General features: G+C 41.0%; 1 non-coding gene across 1 annotated transcript; it reads right to left on the reverse strand.

The window, feature by feature from the left end:
* Positions 1–774: 774 nt before the first annotated feature.
* On the reverse strand, positions 775–878 carry LOC148572190 (small nucleolar RNA R71). The gene has a single exon (XR_015880532.1). It is a non-coding gene; the product is annotated as a small nucleolar RNA R71 (small nucleolar RNA).
* Positions 879–6,921: the final 6,043 nt, after the last annotated feature.

Raw genomic sequence — 6,921 nt, forward strand, 5'->3', positions numbered from 1 at the left:
TCTTTTATTTTAATTTAAATTCGAATTCTTCTCTCTCTCATCTCTTTCTATTTATTTATTTACTTACTAACACTTCTCTTCTTCTTATAATTTGAACCCTCTCTCCCTCTCTGTGTTCGAATTCTTCATCTCCCATCTTCTTCATTCTACTCTTCTATTCTTCTACTCACATAAAGGAATCTCTATACTGTGACATAGAGGATTCCTCTTCTTTTTCTGTTCTCTTCTTTTTCATATGAGCAGGAACAAGGATAAGAACATTCTTGTTGAAGCTGATCTGGAACCTGAAAGGACTCTAAAGAGGAAGCTAAGAGAAGCTAAAGCACAACACTCTGGAGAGGACCTGACAGAATTTTTCGAAAAAGAAGAAGAGATGGCCAAACCCAACAACAATGGTAGAGATGCAAGGAAGATGCTTGGTGACTTTATTGCACCCTCTTCTGACTTCTGTGGAAGAAGCATCTCAATTCCTACAATTGGAGCAAACAACTTTGAGCTTAAGCCTCAATTAGTTTCTCTAATGCAGCAGAATTACAAGTTTCATGGACTTCCATTGGAAGATCCTCATCAGTTTTTAGCTGAATTCTTGCAAATCTGTGACACTGTTAAGGCCAATGGGGTTAATCCTGAGGTCTACAGACTTATGCTTTTCCCCTTTGCTGTAAGAGACAGAGCTAGGACATGGTTAGACTCACAACCTAAAGATAGCCTGAACTCTTGGGAAAAGTTGGTCAATGCTTTTTTGGCCAAATTTTTCCACCTCAAAAATTGAGCAAGCTTAGAGTGGAAGTCCAAACCTTTAGACAGAAGGAAGGTGAATCCCTCTATGAAGCTTGGGAAAGATACAAGCAATTGATCAGAATGTGTCCTTCTGGCATGCTTTTATAATGGAGCATCATATGCATATTCTATGATGGTCTGTCTGAATTGTCCAAGATGTCATTGGACAACTCTGCTGGTGGATCTCTTCATCTGAAGAAGATGCCTGAAGAAGCCCAGGAACTCATTGAAATGGCTACAAATAACCAGTTCATGTACACTTCTGAAAGGAATCCTGTGAATAATGGGACAAGTCAGAAGAAAGGAGTTCTTGAGATTGATACTCTGAATGCCATATTGGCTCAGAACAAAATATTGACTCAGCAAGTCAATATGATTTCTCAGAGTCTGTCTAGAATGCAAGCTGCAACAGGCAGTACTAAGGAAGCTTCATCTGAAGAAGAAGCTTATGATCCTGAGAATCCTGCAATGGAAGAGGTGAATTACATGGGAGAATCATATTGAAACACCTATAATCCTTTATGGAGGAATCATCCTAATCTCTCATGGAAGGATCAACAGAAGCCTAATCAAGGCTTCAATAACAATAATGGTAGGAGAGCACGGTTTGGCAATAACAAACCTTTTCCATCATCTTCTCAGCAACAGACAGAGAATTCTAAGCAGAGCCACTCTGACTTAGCAACTGTAGTATCTGATCTATCTAAGACCACTCTCAATTTCATGACTGAAGCAAGGTCCTCCATTAGAAATTTGGAGGCACAAGTAGGTCAGCTGAGTAAAAGAGTTACTGAACTCCCTCCTATCACTCTCCCAAGCAATACAGAAGAGAATCCAAAGAGAGAGTGCAAGGCCATCTACACGTCCAACATGGCCGAACCTGTAGAGGAGGGAAAGGCAGTGATTTCCAGTGAGGAAGACCTCAATGGACGTCCACTGGCCTCCAAGGAGTTCCCTAATGAGGAACCACAGGAATCTGAGGCTCATATAGAGACCATAGAAACTCCACTAAACTTACTGTTGCCATTCATGAGCTCTGATGAGTATTCTTCCTCTGAAGAAGATGAAGATATTATTGAAGAGCAAGTTGCTCAATATCTAGGAGCAATCATGAAGCTGAATGCCAAGCTATTTGGTAATGAGACTTGGGAGGATGAACCTCCACTGCTCATCAAGGAACTGAATGATCTGGTTCAACTGAAATTACCTCAGAAGAAACAGGATCCTGGAAAGTTCTTAATACCTTGTACCATAGGCACCATGGCCTTTAAAAAGGCTCTGTGTGACCTTGGTTCAAGTATAAACCTCATGCCCCTCTCTGTAATAGAGAAACTAGGGATCTTTGAGGTGCAAGCTGCAAGAATTTCACTAGAGATGGCAGACAATTCAAGGAAATAGGCTTATGGACTTGTAGAGGATGTCTTGGTGAAGGTTGAAGGCCTGTGCATCCCTGCTGATTTCATAATCCTAGACACTGGAAAGGAAGAGGATGAATCCATCATTCTAGGAAGATCCTTCCTAGCCACAGCAAGAGCTGTGATTGATGTGGACAGAGGAGAGCTAGTCCTTCAATTGAATAAGGACTACCTTGTGTTTAAGGCTCAAGGATATTCTTTTGTAACCATGGAGAGGAAGCATGAAAAGCTTCTCTTAACAAAGAGTCAAATAGAGCTCCCACACTCAACTTCTAAGTTTGGTGTTGGGAGGCCACCACTAAGCTCTGAATCTCTGTGAAGCTCTCTAAGAGCTTATTGTCAAGCTATTGACATTAAAGAAGCGCTTGTTGGGAGACAACCCAATTTTATTTAATTATATTTATTTATTTTCTATTGCTATTTTATGTTTTCTTTAGGTTGATGATCATGTGAAGTCACAAAAATAACTGAAAAATCAAAAACAACATCAAAAACAGCATCAAAAATAGCACACCCTGGAGGACAGGCTTACTGGCGTTTAAACGCCAGTAAGGATAGCAGAATGGGCGTTTAACGCCCAGCCTGGCAGCATTCTGGGTGTTAAACGCCAGAATGGGCAGCACTCTGGCCGTTTAACGCCAGAAAGGGCTATCTGGCATCTGGTTGGCGTTAAACGCCAGAAATGGGCATCTGGTTGGTGTTTAACGCCAGAAATGGGCAGCAGAGTAGCGTTTAACGCTAGAAATGGGCAGCAGAGTGGCGTTTAATGCCAGGAAAGGTAGCAGAGCTAGCGTTAAACGCCAGATTTGGCACAGAATGGGCGTTTAAACGCTAGAATGGTGCAGGGACTCAGATTCCTTGACACCTTAGGATTTGTGGATCCCACAGGATTCCCACCTACCCCACCTCCTCTTCTCTCCTCTTCACACCTTTCCATAACTCTCTTCCCCATACACCCTTGACCAATCACCTCAATACCTCTTCCCCAAACACCCCTCACTTATCAAATCATACCCTATTCCCCACAACCTCTTCACCACTCACATCCATCCATCATTAAACCCCACCTACCTAACCATTCAAATTCGAACCATTTCCCTCCCAAACCTACCCACACATGGCCAAATACCCTCTCTCCCTTACCCTATAAATACCCCTCCTTACTAGCTTCATTTTCACACAACATACACACTACTACCCCCCTTGGCCGAAACCAACACTACCCTCCATCTCCTCCATTTCTTCTTCTTCTACTCCTTTCTTTCTTCTTTTGCTCGAGGACGAGCAAACCTTTTAAGTTTGGTGTGGGAAAAGCTAAGCTTTTTTATTTTCCATAACCACTAATGGCACCAAAGGCCGGAGAAACCTCTAGAAAGAGGAAAGGGAAGATAATTGCTTCCACCTCCGAGTCATGGGAGATGGAGAGATTCATCTCAAAGGTCCATCAAGACTACTCCTATGAAGTTGTGGCCAAGAAAAAGGTGATCCCTGAAGTCCCTTTAAAGCTCAAAAAGAGTAAATATCCGAAGATCCGACATGAGATTCGAAGAAGAGGTTAGGAAATTCTCACTAACCCTATTCAACAAGTCGGAATCTTAATGGTTCAAGAGTTATATGCTAATGCATGGATCACTAGAAACCATGATCAAAGTATGAACCCGAACCCAAAGAATTGGCTCACAATGGTTTGGGGAAATTAGTTGGATTTCAGTCCGAAAAATGTGAGGTTGGCATTCAACTTGCCAATGATGCAAGGAGATCCTCACCCTTTCACTAGAAGGGTCAACTTTGATCAAAGGTTGGACTAAGTCCTTAGGGACATTTGTGTGGAAGGAGCTCAATGGAAGAGAGACTTAAGAGGCAAGTCGGTTCAATTGAGAAGGCTTGACCTCAAACCCGTGGCTAGGGGATGGCTAGAGTTCATCCAACGCTCTATCATTCCTACTAGCAACCGGTCTGAAGTTACTGTAGACCGGGCTATCATGATCCATAGTATCATGAATGGAGAGGAAGTAGAAGTTCATGAGATCATATCCCTAGAACTCTACAAGGTGGCAGACAAGTCCTTTACTTTGGCAAGGCTAGCCTTCCCTCATCTCATCTATAACCTATGCAATTCAGCTAGAATTGTCATAGAGGAAGACATCCTCATTGAAGAGGACAAGCCCATCACTAAGAAAAGGATGGAGCAAACAAGAGAGCCCACTCATGGACCTCAACAAGAGCATGAGGAAGTTCCTCATCATGAAATCCTTGAGATGCCTCAAGGGATGCACTTTCCTCTACAAAACTATTGGGAGCAAATCAACACCTCCTTAGGAGAATTGAGTTCCAACATAGGACAACTAAGGATGGAGCACCAAGAGCACTCCATCCTCCTCCATGAAATTAGAGAAGACCAAAGAGCCATAAGGGATGAGCAACAAAGGCAAGGAAGAGATATTGAGGAGCTAAAGCACTCCATAAGATCTTCAAGAGGAAGAACTAGCCACCATCACTAAGGTGGATCCGTTCTTTAATTTTCTTGTTCTTTATTTTTCTGTTTTTTGTTCCCTATACTTTATATTTTATCTATGTTTGTGTCTTTATTACATGATCATTAGTGTCTAGTGTTGATGAGCGGATAATTTATACGCTTTTTGGCATTATTTTTAGTATGTTTTTAGTATATTTTAATTAGTTTTTATTATATTTTTATTAGTTTTTAAATAAAAATTACATTTCTGGACTTTACTATGAGTTTGTGTGTTTTTTTGTGATTTCAGGCATTTTCTGGCAGAAATTGAGGGACCTGAGCAAAAATCTGATTCAGAGGCTGAAAAAGGACTGCAGATGCTGTTGGATTCTGACCTCCCTGCACTCGAAGTGGATTTTCTGGAGCTACAGAAGCCTAATTGGTGCGCTCTCAATTGCGTTGGAAAATAGACATCCTGGGCTTTCCAGCAATATATAATAGTCTATACTTTGCTCAAGATTTGATGGCCCAAACCGGCGTTCAAAGTAAGCATAGAAATTCTGGCGTCAAAACACCAGAACTGGCACAAAAGCTGGCGTTTAACTCCAAGAAAAGCCTCTACACTTGAAAGCTTCAATACTCAACCCAAGCACACACCAAGTGGGCCCAGAAGTGAATTCTGCATCATTTACTCATTTCTGTAAACCCTAGGTTACTAGTTTTCTATAAATAGGACCTTTTGCTATTGTATTTTCATCTTTAGATCATCTTTTAATCATGCTTTGATGATTGAACCCTCTTTGGGAGGCTGGCCATTTGGCCATGCCTAGACCTTTTGTTCTTACGTATTTTCAATGGTAGAGTTTCTACACACCATAGATTAAGGTGTGGAGCTCTGCTGTTCTTCACGAATTAATGCAAAGTACTACTGTTTTTCTATTCAATTCACACCTACTTCTTCTCTAAGATATACACTCGTTCTTCAACTTGATGAATGTGATGATCCGTGACACTCATCATCATTCTCACCTATGAACATGTGCCTGACAACCACCTCTGTTCTACTTGCAATAGCTTGAATGTGAATCTCTTGGGTTTCTAATCTAAGATTAAAACCTTCGTGGTATAGGCTAGAATTATTGGTGGCCATTCCTGAGATTCGGAAAGTCTAAATCTTGTCTGTGGTATTCTGAGTAGGATCTGGGAAGGGATGACTGTGACGAGCTTCAAACTCGCGAGTGTTGAGCGTGTGACAGACGCAAAAGGATCAATGGATCCTATTCCAACATGATCGAGAACCAACAGCTGATTAGCCGTGCGGTGACAGCGCATTTGGAAAATTTTCACTGAGAGGACGGGAAGTAGCCATTAACAACGGTGATGCCCAACATAAAGCTTGCCATGGAAAGGAGTATGAATGATTGGAAGAAGGCAATAGGAAAGCAGAGGTTCAGAAGGAACAAAGCATCTTCATACGCTTATCTGAAATTCTCACCAATGAATTACATAAGTATCTCTATCCTATTTTATGTTTTATTTATATTTTACATATCAATTCTCCATAACCATTTGAATCCTCCTGACTGAGATTTACAAGATGACCATAGATTGCTTCAAGCTGACAGTCTCCGTGGGATCGACCCTTACTCACGTAAGGTTTATTACTTGGACGACCTAGTGCACTTGCTGGTTAGTTGTGCGGAGTTGTGATAAAGAGTTGAGATTGCAATTGTGCGTACCAAGTTGTTGGCGCCATTGATGATCACAATTTCGTGCACCAAGTTTTTGGCGCCGTTGCCGGGGATTGTTCGAGTTTGGACAACTGACGGTTCATCTTGTTGCTTAGATTAGGTAATTTTATTTTATGTTTAAGCTTTTTACTTCTTATTTTCGAAAAAAAATTTCAAAAATACAAAAAAAAAATTCTATTATGTTCTTTAGAGTTTTTAAGAATGAATTCTAGAGTTTCATGATGATTTGTTGAAGTCTGGCTGGCTGTGAAGCCATGTCTAATCTTTTGGACCAAGGTTTCAACTTATCATCACAAGAGCTTGATGATTTCTATCAATTTTGCTGTTGAAAGTAATGATCTGCTAAAGCTTGGCTGGCCATTGGCCATGTCTAGTGTTTTGGACCAAAGCTTTCACTGAAAGCTTGGCTGGCTAGTAAGCCATGTCTAATTCCTGGACCGGAGTTTTAGACTAACATTGCAATGATTCCTGGAATTCTTATTAAAAATTTTGAATCCCTTTATTTTCCTTTCCATATAAT

This window comes from Arachis ipaensis, chromosome B3 (genome assembly GCF_059453495.1).
Source record: "Arachis ipaensis isolate K30076 ecotype BB chromosome B3, ASM5945349v1, whole genome shotgun sequence".
NCBI lineage: Eukaryota > Viridiplantae > Streptophyta > Magnoliopsida > Fabales > Fabaceae > Arachis > Arachis ipaensis.